At 44.2% G+C, this 14,090-nt stretch overlaps 1 long non-coding RNA gene across 2 annotated transcripts; it reads right to left on the bottom strand.

Annotated features, from left to right (window-relative positions):
- Positions 1-2,743: 2,743 nt before the first annotated feature.
- Positions 2,744-6,945, bottom strand: LOC115252226 (uncharacterized). 2 transcript variants are annotated; one of them, XR_003890647.1, is made up of 4 exons: positions 6,666-6,945; positions 5,892-6,451; positions 3,149-3,221; positions 2,744-2,941 (listed from the first exon to the last, which is right to left on the bottom strand). It is a non-coding gene; the product is annotated as an uncharacterized lncRNA (long non-coding RNA). The 2 variants fall into 2 exon arrangements; XR_003890646.1 differs by having other exon boundaries at positions 2,744-3,221.
- Between the last annotated feature and the right edge of the window lie 7,145 nt (positions 6,946-14,090).

Raw genomic sequence — 14,090 nt, 5'->3', positions numbered from 1 at the left:
GTTGGCGGGTGAGGAGTGAACAAAGGCAGCCGTGGGCGTCGATTTTGTGTTTTCATGGCGACCTAAAGGCTTATTTACGGATAGAAATGCTTATGACTGCGACGACTGTCAAGGTTTAAACACTCTAGTAGAGTGGTTCTATGTTTTCGGTGCCTCGGTGGGAGATGCCCCCCCCCCCCCATCTGATGATCCGAGTTCATTGATCAGAAATGCGGGTGTTGGTTCAAATTTACTGCCTGTTTTGCCCCCCAGTGGTGAGATTAGCCTAATAAAAGGCAGCAGACATCAGCGACATGATGCTTCTGGGCATGAAGAAAATAATTCAGTATGAAAAAACAATTATTATAATATTAAAAACAGAAAATAATATTCTGTTGGTCTGAACTATAGGAAATGAAATACATTTGAGGTTTGTCCTCAAAAAGTGCAAATTGTGGGTGCTATTTGGGGCATTGTCACTAAATTTGGGAATTTCAAATGGCAACAGCTATTGTCACAGCTAAAATACAGTGCAATCAGAGGAGAGCTCACAGAGGTTTCTGTAGTCGTGATTGTACCCCCCCCCCCCCCCCCCCCCCCAGTCGCTGCTCTCATTATCAGCTCTCAATCATCACACTGATGAGATTTCTGAGACCCCCTTTATAGTTTTAGCCTTTATCACCTTCCCCTGTTGTCTCCCCTGAGAGTTCCTACCAGGATCCCCGGTAATAACACACCGACAGTTGTTGGCCTGGTTATTTAAGCCCCGCTGACCTCATCAGGCAAGACCTGCCTGGCAGCCATGGTGACACACAAGACAGCGGAACACAGGAGTCCGAGACAGGAGCCGGGAGAGAGTGTGACACACCCGGCCAGAGCCAGCAGCAGCAGGACACATTCGTGTAAGGGTCAGCATCCGTCCGACAGTTAAACCAGGAGCGTCAGTCGCTACATCTGAGCTCGTGGCACCGATAAACAGATTCTCAATGCTGTTTATTAAAATGGGTCCCGGTCAGAATTAGAAGCACAAGGCAGCTAACCAAAAATGATCTTACCTGATAAAGGAGTGGCTCCTTCAGGCTTAAACAGCACACATTTGTCTACATCGTTCTGATGATTTCCCCTTTCAGTGGGAGACCTAAGGATGGGGGCAGCATCTGTGGGGGATAGTTTCATTTGAATGCGCTGTTGACCAGCAGAGCGGACAGACAGAACAGCAGAAGCTGGCGTGTGCTTGAGGTTCACGTGTGAACAGGCCGGTTCCCCTGCTGGATGAATTATCTTCCGCCGTTTGAATCTCCTTCACGTGCCTCAGCATCACACGCGCAGCTCCATCAATCGTGGCCTTCGCTCTTCGGCTCGTCCTCCATCTTTGTCTGGCTACTCAGCCTGCTGAAGACTTCAGTGATTGATGACAGCTATTCCAGAGCGTGTCTCCGCCGCGATGCCACCTCCTCGCTCAGAGGAAGGTCATCCTCTTCTGGGTGAACAGTCTCGACGTCTTTGTGTCAGTGCTGAATCTGGTTGATGAATCTTAGCTTTTCCTCGGGGATTATTGGCCACTGCGACGCCGAAGTCCATTTCTGATCGTGGTCATAATGATATTTATCTGTGGGAGGTGATTACCGAGGATGCAGCATCCATGTGAGTGGAATTCCCTCTGGCCCTAATGGCTAATATGATTATCTGTTAGCTTGTTATTGAGGTTCTCTCTCGCGTTCTTATTTGAATCACAGATAAGCAGCATCACGCTGTTGTGTGATTATTCATAATCACCGTTCTCAGCCGTTACGAGAAAGAAAAGAAAAAAATCTTCTGTCATGTTACGAGACACGTCTGCACTGAAGACAATAAATGTTCACCTGAACAATATTTTGAAAAAACCATGGAGATCAACTGGAGTAAAACAAGTTATCTGTATTTCTTTCACCATGTCCCAAGGAAGTGCTTCTCTTTCTCTGCAGGTCATTAAACAGCAAGACTGTCTTATGGGGTTTTATATGTATCGTCATGGACCTTTGCCCATTTTTTATCCTCCAGTATTCTGTTTTCTATTTTAACAACAGCTATAATGAAGACAGGAAATCCGTTGTTTTATTTTAATTACCCATTTACACATGACAATACTGTGTAAATGGGTTAGAATTCCACTGGATCTATTATTATTTTTGGCACCCTTGATGGTCAGCCATTTAAATTCAAGCTCATAATGTTAAAAGGAAAAACAAAAGATGCAGCATCTGATGTTAAATATAAGCCAAATTGCTTCAGTACTTCCTTTGTCCATGACATTATTTCATTGAACTGGAGCTCTTTGCAGAAAACATGGTTTCAGTTTGCTGGCAAGGATTAATGGAAATCTTGAACAATAACTTTTAACATTCAAGCAATACGTATTTTAAATCACCTAAATCACCAATAAGATTTAAAAAAGGAAATAAAACAAAACAAATAAAACCTTCTGGTCTCCGAGGCCACATTTTACACAATTATATTGAAGCGTGATTCATAAAACCGGCCACCAGAGGGCAGTGTCGACACACAGGTTTGATGGAGCCTGTATTTGAAGACGCAAATACACTTTTGTAGGTTTTAAAATTATCATTATTTATCCAGTATAGACAGAATGGATAATGACTGTTGGTTTTTAAAAAACTTTGTGGATGGTGATTCAAAGTAGAAACCCAAAACAGCAGTAAATCAAACAACTGTGAGTTATAAACTGTTTTCTTGCTGACAAACGTACAAAACTGTATGTGAATAAAGTCCACGACTGTAATCCAATTTATTGTAGGCATACGGCTTTTTCTTCAAATTTACTGGCGACGTTTGGGTAAGACAGAAGGGTGAACCACAGGAAGACAGCAGAGAAATGATCATCCTGCAATTATCATACTGCTCTCTGAGGAGGCCCAACGAGAGATTATAGGATTATATCCTGAACAGTGCGGGCATAATTAACCTGGAAATACAGCAGATTATTAGGAAACAAAGAAATGCAACAAACCAACACGAACAGTTAAAGTTCAGAGGCTCAGAGGTTTAAAAGGAGACTGTAGTGAATGACTGACTTTTATTCACAATGAAGCACCACCAATGATGAGATGTGAGCAGCAACACAAACATCACTTTTATGAGTGTGTGTGTGTGTGTGTAAAAGAAAGAAGACCTTGAGTTTGATGATGGTCACACTGCAACTACTCTTGAAATGAAGAGGGACCTTTTCTCAGACCCGATCGAACCTGTGAGGAAATAAAGGAGAAATAAAGGAGAAGACAATCAGTCAAACAGGAGGGAAACGCTGACAGGGAGCAAAGGAAAAGATGTGAGGCCTCTTAAACCTGCTGCAGAATTAAAGAAGCCAGTGAAAGCCAACCAAGGCTCCGATTTACTGCAGCGTGGAATTGCACATCTCAGCAAATCACATTAACTGCAGGGATTTTATTTGCAATACAAAAACGTTTTTGTCCACAAATATATGAGAGCATAACGGAGCATCTCTGCCATCATTATCACCCATATTGCATGAAACATGTCAGCCGTAATGGTATACAACCGACAGTTTTGCTCATCAGTTGAACGAGCGGTGCACTTGCTGTCCGTTAGGGGGCAGTATAGTCTAAAGAATAACGCAGAGGAAACCGCGCGGGCTGAAAAGGTCGTTTTAGGATTAAAGCCTGGAAATTTCTCTTTAATGTTTATTTCAAAGAGTCTGTGTTTTTCTTATATAAGCCAGCGCAAACATGCAGAGACTAAAACTAACTAAAAGAAAAGTGCTGCTCAACAGCCTGCCATGCAGCCTTGCTGCCCCATCCGCCCCCTGAGCCTTGAGTGATACTGTTGTTATTATTGTGCGTAATGGTTTCTGCCAGTGACATATGAGAGAGGGATTCAGCTGCCCCTGACTGTCATGCACTTGGCTGAATATCGCCGCTCTTCTCGTAATGGCTGCTATCAGAGGTGTTCCTGCGTGCACACGCCTCTGAAACAAGGGGTTTTCAGCAGCTTGATTCTAAATGTGCATATTAATAACAAGAGTGACCCTCTCAGACACTTCCTGGATCCCTGATTATACTCCCTTGTTATGGGATTTCTGCTGTAATTACTTCACAAAACCTTCCTCCCACTCTTCACACTGGTCACCAGCTCCACTTTATATCCCTCCGGGTCCTCTCATCACCTTTCTTTCCACCCTCCTCCGCCCACTTGCCCCCTGTGTCTCCTAATGCAATGCACCCTCTCATCCTCCTGCCCTCGGCGTGGAACGTGGTCGCACCTGGCCTATAAGAATGAGCAATGAGTGAGGGTGAGCCACGGAGTGTGTGGCGGCTCAGGGCGCACACTATCCATTAAGGAGCTAAAGTACTGCCAGCTTGCTAGATGAGGGGGAACTCAGGAACTTCACCCTGGGACGCACCATTAAACTCGCCCTCTTTGTCTTCCTGTGATAGCGCATAGAAGTGTGCACGCACACATAGACATATATTCCATATGTGTCACCGATGTGTTTCTCTTCACGAATAAAACATATCTAAACAACAATCACATCAAAATAACCTGCAGCGTTCCTCCTAGTTCTCTGTAAAAAGTATCTCTAATTAGCACAGGAAAAAAGGCCATTTTTTTCCTCTATCAGAGGCTGTTGCAGATCAGATCAAGTAAAACCTCAAAAGAGCTTCTGGGAGAACCTTGGAGGATCACCGTTCACACTCATGGATATTGATCCTGAGTGAGGGCTGTTTGCAGTTGGTCCTGCACTGTTTACCGCCTCCTCCTCATTACTCCAACATCATTCCTCAGCAGAGGAGGCCTGAAAGAGAAATTAAAAAGTGTCCTGTTCATTCAAAACACATCCCCTGCAACTGAGACGATCTGGGGGTTGGACATCTCTCCTCCTCTTCCAGTGAAATTATTCAACTATTAGTAATTAGCATGCTAATAGGCTAATAAAAGGCCTCTGGTCCTGTGTTGCCTTTGGGGCAGAAATATGACAGAAGCTCATTCTAATTAGAATGAGCTCCTGTTATTACTTTTTATTGGGCTCATTTTTCATTAAAAACCTTTTATGGAAACCTTTTGTGTAGATCTCTCTTTTCTATGATGAGAAAGATGGTATGCTAGCGACACAATAACCACCATCTGCCCAAGGTTTCTGTCTTTGACAGGCAACTTGTCATTTTTTCATGACTACAGGAAGAAGGCCAGGTCTTATTCAATCACACAACCTAATTGCTTGATAATGCTTGTCATGATTTTACAGTAGGGCCTAAAAATAGCATAAGAATCAGAATCCAATTTTCTCCCTGTGAGCATGAAACAGAATACTGCATGCCATTCTTTTTATATGATACTCTAGAATAATTGTTCTTGTTTACTTATGAGTCAGACATTATATAAATATTGATGCATGCCCCCTCAATGCGTCGCCATATTTCTGCAGACTTGAACAGGAGCTGTTTTACTTACCGTTGTATTACATTATTATCTCTAAATGTTATCAACTATAGTCAGTTTTGTCCACTGAAGCACAATGTCACTAATTTGATACATCTAAGAAAACGGACCCCTGGAGTGGAAGAACACGTGGACATAGATTTGATGAATCTGTACTTATACACCACACTTGAGGACAGCTCATCCATATTTACCACCAGATGGCGCCAAATCGTACACGCTAGCTCCGATCAAGCCTTCTGCTTTTGCATCTACAGAAGATGCATCTTTGAGAGGTTCCAGAGTTTATATTAAATGCTAAAATTGTTCCTTGGTTAGTCTGTTATCATGCTAAGCTACAGCCAATTTAGTTATTAATGAAAAATACCGTTGGCAGAAAAAATACTTCACACAGAGGCTTTGTATTTGCATTCAGCAAACTTGTCATGCATGGAAATGTTTTCATATTTTGTACCTACCGGTGTGCTGCTGTGATGGGAAACACAACATTGTGATTTCACAATCGAGGCTAACAAAGGTTCAGATCGGGAGAAAAACAAACAGATGATCATCTCCTCCCCATCAGCGCCGGGACGCATCTCAAATGCAAATGAGTCACATTCAAATGCATCTCTGGAAGCACAAAACAGATGAGACTTGAGAGCCGGAGCAAATTTTCAATCCAAAGTGACCGCGTCTGTCCTCAGGTGACGTCCTCGGTATGATAGCCCGACAGCGTTTGGCGTGCACGGAAGGCTCGTCATGAAACCCACAGAGATCAGTGTGGACAAGCGAGACACAAAGCCGAGCGGACTGAAAAGTGGCTTTCCTGCGATATTTTAGACTTTGAGCCACGCAGTCACGTCTTTGTTCGGTGCGTTTGTGTTTGTGATGCGTTCAGGTCCTCGTGCCTTCACAGGAGCTGCACGCTGGAGCAATGTAGAGGACATGACATCAGGGCGCTCCGGGGGCACGGCGTCAAAATGGGACTCCTGTGCGGACAGGCAGAGTCCCCACCGTGCTGATGTGAGCGGCGGCCCTGATCAAGAACTATCAGATGAACAAACAACAGAGATGGAAGTTACAAATTCAGACAACAAATTATACGCAGAGCTCTTCTGATGCCATTTAAACACCGTATGACATCATCACACCCTGGAGAGGAAAATAATGATGCAATATCTGGCTATAACTCACTAATGAACCATCTCTCTCTCTCTCACACACACACAGACACGCACACACACACACACCTTTGTGAGTGCAGTGGCTGACTCAGTCCTTCTCTGCTGACGGAATATTTACTCTGGGTGAAGAGCAGCAGAATCCTGACCACAGTACCAAGAGAGCAGCTTTCGATCCGGCCCTACAGGAACGTCAGTAAGGTTCCACATAAAAGGGCGCCTTTGAATTTACATTGTAAAGCACTGTGAGTAGTCCCCCTCCCAATGCTGGGGAGGGAAGCGGCCTTGGGAACATCAAACTGACGACTTTAGGTAAGACGGGTGCACCCTGGTCCTCTGTGTGTGTGTGTGTGTGTGTGGGAGAGTCTAAATAGAAGAGACCAGAGCAAAAGCTTCTGGGGCTCACATCCTCGAGCTTTCATGAGGAAACTCTGACACAAACTTCCTTAGAAGAGGAGGGACATTTATGGAGGGATGACTCATTTCTCTGCTGTTATTTTTGAAACTGCGGCTCTGTGTTTGATGCTGTGTGTGTGTGTGTGTGTGTGTGGGTGTGTGATCCGTGACGTCAAACAGAAAAAATCGTTAAGATTGATCTGCATGAGTTAGCCTGCACAATCACATAGTTTCATTTGACAAGCTCTTTAGAAAGAAAAACAACGATAAGAATGACGCTGTTCCAGGGGGCCACATTCTGTATTCCTCTACTATAAAAGTCACCACACAAGAATCACTTAAGGAGATTTCTGAGCACAAGGAGCCGTTCTGATAATGAAGCATATCAGAGCGTGTGATGCTACTCGCCTCCCCAGAAAGGGGGCAAACGTAACATTTAGAATTAGCCTCAGTGCATCTCTTTAGAAATGAACAACGCTGCTAATTCTTGTTTCCAGGTTTAGGCCCTTGAAGTTAGTTGTCCCAGACTGGCTGCTTCTCGAGCTGAAGACAATGCAGAGGAACGGGCCCTTCATTATGCTTCTCTGATAAACTGCAGCCTTTTTCTAATCAGCTTAATGTAAACCCTTAAACTAATCTTCAATTTAAGATTTTCCTCAGAAATCTGTCGCTGTGCAAAGTGAACCCCCCATGTTAGAACCCTGTGTTTGTGTCTCTCTCTCTCTCTCTCACACACACACACACACACACACACACACACACACACACACACACACACACACACACACACAGACACACACACACACACACACACACACACACACACACACACACACACACTTAACAAAAGGCCGTAATTATGGCTAAAGTGTTTTACTGTGTTTCTCCTGATCTAAAACATCTGGTAATTGTAAAGACCAGCGCAGAAACCAGAGCAAAGTGGCTTATTGAGCTTTTACAACTGCGTCCATTAGCCACGCTTAAACACATCGGGGTTCAGATGTGAGCTGCAGACTCCTGGATAAATAATGGCTCCGGGCTATTCTTAGTTCGCCACTTTCTGGCAGTTGATGTCTCCGCTGCAGAATGAGCAGGTCAGAGTCATCTGAGCCCAAATTTCACCCTTTAAGTCAAACTCCAGGACTCGGAGGCAAACCCGTGTATGGAAAACGTTCTGAGAAGAGGAGAATCCTACCGAGTCAAAGGTTTAGTGTGGAGACTGTTAATGGAGTCAGCAGCTGTTGTCCAGACACTTTAATGCAGCTAAGGTAATAATTTGCTGGACTTGTGAAAAAGCCCCGTTTACCTCAGCCGTTCTGAGTCTGCTTTAATGTGAGGCCAGAATTAATCTTGATTTCATACCCACTCTCGTTCCGGCTAATCAGGACGAAAGAGGTCTCTACCCCTTCGTCTCCAGAGGTCAATGACAATATTATTGATTATAATTTTGCCTGAGTGAGATCACAGAGATACTCGGGAAAGAAAAATGATCCGGTAAGTGACGAATCCCAAACTGAAGAACCAGGCCTGCCTTCATCTCTGCCATCACCTCAATTATTTTTTTCCCCTGCTAACCTTACACACACATGCTGCAATTAGTTTCCGTGACACATTTTTGATTGCCCCTTGACCTCTTGTCTCTGCTCATTAATGAAAACACAGCAAACTGGCACAAGTAGAAAATGTAATCTAATTTTAGTGAGTGTAGCGAGCAGGTGAGGATTTAATATGGGACTGGAAATCGTCTTTCACTCCTTTGACCGCAGCTGGAAATGAAAAAGCTAATGTTGCTCTTTTGTTCCGGGCAGGCACATTTAGGTGAATCGGCACTGTCCTCAGCCTCATCAGAGGAGGATGACGTGTCCAACTTTATCACACGCACATAAACAAATTTGGAGAACTTCCAGTTATAATTAAATCTCCCCTCAAAGACACGGCAGTCTTGAGTGTTTTTCTGAAACACCAAGTCCATAAATATAAAGTCCTCATCTGTGAATGGCAGCACTTAACCCACGAAGCTGAGTGTTTACTCCTCAGAGTGTTTACTCTATATTTATTCCATTTTAATTCAATCTTAATCAAAACTAATGGATGCAAGAACTCTACCTGGTAACGAGTATCGACCAGGACAGGAAGCATTCTTGGGAGAGCTGATTTAAAATTCAAATGTATAAAGTGACTAGAAAAAAAGCACTCAGAGTGCAGACCTCCGCCAAGAAGCTCATATTGTGACTTACACCCATACATATATATATATTTATTATTATTTTTGGATCTCTGCTAAGGTGATGACTACTGGGTCTTGTTCTGGGAGGTGGCTGTGCTCAGCCTGGAGGTCTTGCAGCCATTGGGTGGTAGTGTGGTGTGTTGCCTCTTTCTCCCAGATACTCTTCTAGTATCGCTCAGTCTCAGCCCTGGGAGGGGGGGGGGTCTGTTGTCAACTTGTTGCCCTGCCAATGAGAGTAGACCTTAGCTGGATTGGTGGAGAACACCTTGTTTATTCTCCTTGCCTCTACCTCTCTTGTGTACCTCTTTAGTCGGGTAGCAAGGGCTGCTCAGTAGTCTCCAGTGCCTCAGTTGTGGACAGTTTGTTATATTTCTTGGGCTGCTCTGCCCTTAGATTCAAGCCTCTACTCACCTCTGTTAGAAGGCTGGCTTCTCTCCATGATTTTAGCCTCTAGCCTTCTCCTCTAGCCTTCTCCTCATGTTCCTCATCTTATAGCCAACCATCTGTAGGATTAGTGTTGCAGTTGCATACATCAACTGATTGGTCTCAGTGATGGTAGTGGTAGGGATGGTTGACAGTGCCATGTTCATGTCCTCCAGGAGAGATTGGTCTGGTACTTTGTGTGTTAGCCTTGACAGGGAGGTAGTTGAGTTCCCCCAGAACTCCATGATTCTCTCTCTCAGGTCAGCTGCCCTTGTGTTGAGTCCATCACTGGGGATATTTGGGGTGATGATGAAACCACCCCCAAGCAGACCTGGCGTCCTGGCTCCCCCTTGCCATATTTGTACCCTGGATGGCACAATGCTGTGCCTCATCAATATCTAGCTGTGATAGCAACTTCTTATTGTGGATATTAGAACACTGAGCTAAGAGCTGCTTCTTAGTCAGTGAGGAAGTGGAGTTTCGAAGCACCATTTCTCCCACATCTCTCTGTCACTAGGGTTACACTCCATCAGTACCATGTTCTCCGCCCTGCTCCACGGATGCCTTGTTCCAGTTGCCAATTTGACATGAGGTTCTTTTGTTTTTAAGAACTCTCTGAATGGCTCAGTTTCCTCCAACCAAGTCCTCCTTTAAGTCTGTGTTGTTTCTGAAGTGCTGCAGTGGCTGAACAAAGATGATGAGATGAGAGCATGTGAATTTTGTTCAGAAAATCCAAAGCTGCTATTAAATGAATTATAAGCTTCATACTGTACCTTTTGGTTCATACTACCCGTATTCTACCCGTCCAGCTCCATGACAAGTTTATCGATCAATGTTGTTGAGCGGTCATTGTTATTCCAACATCTGATCCATTTGGACTTTGTTTTTAACGCCATCTTCAGCTGTCTCCGTCCTCCTCGTCTGTGTCTGCATCATCTGATGACAGCTTCTTTGCGGCAGATAGGAACCTGTCAACATGATCCTGTAGGCTTGATATGAAAAGTTCTTGAACGAAAGTACTGATCCTATGGCACTAGAGAGCTTCCTGGAGTGTGGAGCTTGTTTTCTGGACACGCTGGAGCACAGCGTTCCATAGGTTGCGTCTCCTTGTATAGAGCCATCGCTTTACTGCCGCTGCCCCAAGTCGCGTGTTCTCGCCCATTAACTTCCACGTGGGGTCCACCTCTCACTCACCACAGGCTGACAGCAGTCACAGAAAACTGTGCAAATTGAGCCCCTGGAAGCCCGTGCATTTATACAGGCCTGGCCAGAGGTAATACACCCTTTAAACTGGCCTGTCTGGGATGTGATGGAGTACAAAGGAAGCAGAAGAAGAACAAAATAGAAAAATGCCCACAGGTAGCTCATTCCGACAATCCCTGGCTGCTGCCATGTCAGTACAAGGCACAGTAAATACTAACAGAACTGGTTAGTCAGTTACATCAAGCTTAAGTCACGAAACGACAAAGCAAATGCTTCAAATAACCGGAAGGTATCTTGCCCGGTTGTCTTCAGCCTGTTGCTGCCAATGACTTCATATAGCAGGATGTGCCAAGCTTCATTTGGGACTCAACGCTCTAACAAGCTGATTAAGTGCAAATCAGACCTTTGAGATAACAATGTTTGATGTTTTTGATCAAACATTCTGTTTCTGCTGTAAAATGAAGGTTAAGAGTTAAAAATGGAGACAATGGCAGTGTTTGAGGTTTCTGCCTACAGTCACCTCCTTTAGATGTGTTTAACATCATCATTACTGTGGTGCCAGCTTCCCAACGAGGGCCTTTATTTGCCCAGCACAAGATGCCACTTTATTGGAAATGTAAAATTTAAAAAAAAGGCGGGCCATTTTGACCTTTCCAGGAGGCCGTCCATGCCATCGCTTTGACATCAGCATCTACTGTACTTGTCATGTTGCCTCATCATGGAACAATAACAATGAGGATTACTTTATTGTGATTTCCCCACGAGGCTGACATTACAGTCACCACACCTGAGCGGTCACCATGACTGATCAATAGCTTCTGCGGCCATGTGCTCAGCTTAATAGGAAGGAAACAAATACATTTTATATCCTCAGAGGTGCCCCCCTTCCACCACGCTGACATCCATTGTGCCCACACATGTGTGAAATTAAAGCTATCATGACCTTACATCTGACTGAGAATGCTATTTCTCTTGCTAAAAGGTTTCATCTGTAGAAATATTAGCGGGGATATGTTTTCGCGCTTTGGTGGCCGCAGAGTCGCCGGGGTAATCGCAACAAGATGCTGGTACATTTACCATCGGCGATGTCAACACACAGAAATGGCGGCTGAGCCGATGTGGATTGGCGTATGAGTGGGTGCGAGTACACAGACTTGTGTGTGAGTATCCATATTCATCAGATGTGTGGAGAGGAATCCAATAATGATTCTGTCAGTCGGGATTAACGAGAGCGACCTTTACCGACTCCTGCCAGAGCGGCCACAGAATAGAGAGAACAGTGTGAAAAAGAGAGTGTACTCAAAAGTCCCAAAGATCAGTAATCTCACCTTTTCCACGGTCATCCACCTCCTTCGCCTCCACTCGTTTCTTGCATCCTGACTGGCTGCTTAGCTGCAGCTCCTAGATGCTCATTTTAGTAAGTAGGGGTCAAGGTTCTTCCAGTCCGAGCCTGTTTTTAACCTCTGACTGCAGGATTCAGAGTTCAGATCTTAAGATTTGCAGCACTGATTCACTGCTCCACTTAGCCTGCGTGTTCAGTCCCCGAGATCAAATGATTCAAGGACGAATCTGTAAACACAAGACCATCATGACTGTTCAGGGAGCTGTGGTTGCGTCTGTGTTCCGGAGTCCAAAATATATCAATCTGTCCCGTCTGTGTCGCTTTTTAAACTTTTGCTGAAAAAAAAAAAAAGCATGTAAAACAACAGCTGTGTCATTAATATTGAGCTGTTAAATCCCAGTTTTATTGCAGCTCATCATGTGTCCAAATAAAAGCTCAAAGTCAAAACTGGGTCCTAATTGAAACAGCTCAGCGGGGATGGATAGCAAACAATAAACTGATGAACAATCAAAGAAAACATGAATCACCAAAGCATTAGGCCCATACAGAATTACTCCTTCACTTAAGATATTAAAAGGACATATACTTCATTAATGCAATTCTAGGAAGTATATTTTCATTTGACCTGAAATAACCGATTTAAACTATTTGAACAGGCTCATTAGTTAAGACATAATCAATGTGAGTTATGATTTACTGCTTTTGCGATGTTATTATCATTGTCTTGGAAGCCCTGCAGCATTAAAACAGATTTAAACCTGCCACATATGGGTGTTTTTCCACATTCCTGTGATATAAAAGAGAGTTATCGGCTCTAAATCTTTCCTGATTAGCTAGCACAAGTGTGGTGGAAGAAAGAAAAACAGCCAGAGTGGAATCAACATATTCTCCAAAACTGTGAATAATAAATGTGTCATTGTGAAGGTTGTACTCTTATTTTGATACAGTTATCACATGAATGAAGACAGGAAAATAATTGCATTTTCTGTTTCATAAGAGAGCTCAAGAGAGCAATAACATCTCCAGCCCGCTCAGTAATCACACAGACACACACACACACACACACACACACACACACACACACACACACACACACACACACACACACACACACACACACACACACACTGTATGCACTGAACCGACTGTCCTGCGACATTTACCTGCCTAGCTCCTGTTGGAGAGTTAAGGTGACTGCTGAGAATCAATGCTTTCTTGTTTACACACACACACACACACACACACACACACACACACACACACACACACACACACACACACACACACACACACACACACACACACGCACACACAAATTTAACCTACTCTCCCCTCTCAGACGTCACGCTGATCCTTTGGGGACCGTCAGCACTTGTCCCCTGGCCTGTCTCCAGCTGCTGAGGTGTCCTCTCTCAAACAGGCCGACATTCAACACGGCAGAAAATCATCGATCCACACTCAACAAAGAGAGAGAGAGAGATAGGGAGAGAGAGAGAGAGAGAGAGAGAGAGATCATGAGGGGTGTCAAGCAGATTATGGAGGAGGGAAAAAAAATCTGCTGTAGGGCTGATGGAATGATAGCTGGTTGGAGCAATGGATAGCATCAGAGTGTTGATAAAGAGCTATCAGGAAGAGAGAGGAGGGCAAAGAAGAACTGACTGACTGACTGACTGACTGACTGACTGACTGACTGACTGACTGACTGACTAGCATATTCTCCCACTGAGCTGACAGGAAGTCTCACCTCTGAACAAACTGCTCGTGTTCTCGGTCAGAACTGCTGAGTTCTCTGAAACCGAGGGCTTTCGTTTTTCTCTTTAAATCTCTTTGATGCCGTGTATCTGTGGAACCTACAGCTGATGGGAAATGTGAAGGTTAAGATCCCCTGTGGAATTTTCTTGTA

The sequence above is a fragment of the Takifugu rubripes genome, chromosome 13 (assembly GCF_901000725.2).
Source record: "Takifugu rubripes chromosome 13, fTakRub1.2, whole genome shotgun sequence".
NCBI classification, from domain to species: Eukaryota; Metazoa; Chordata; class Actinopteri; order Tetraodontiformes; family Tetraodontidae; genus Takifugu; species Takifugu rubripes.
The sequence above is the reverse complement of the archived record's forward strand: the minus strand, read 5'-3'. Positions and strand labels throughout refer to the sequence as shown.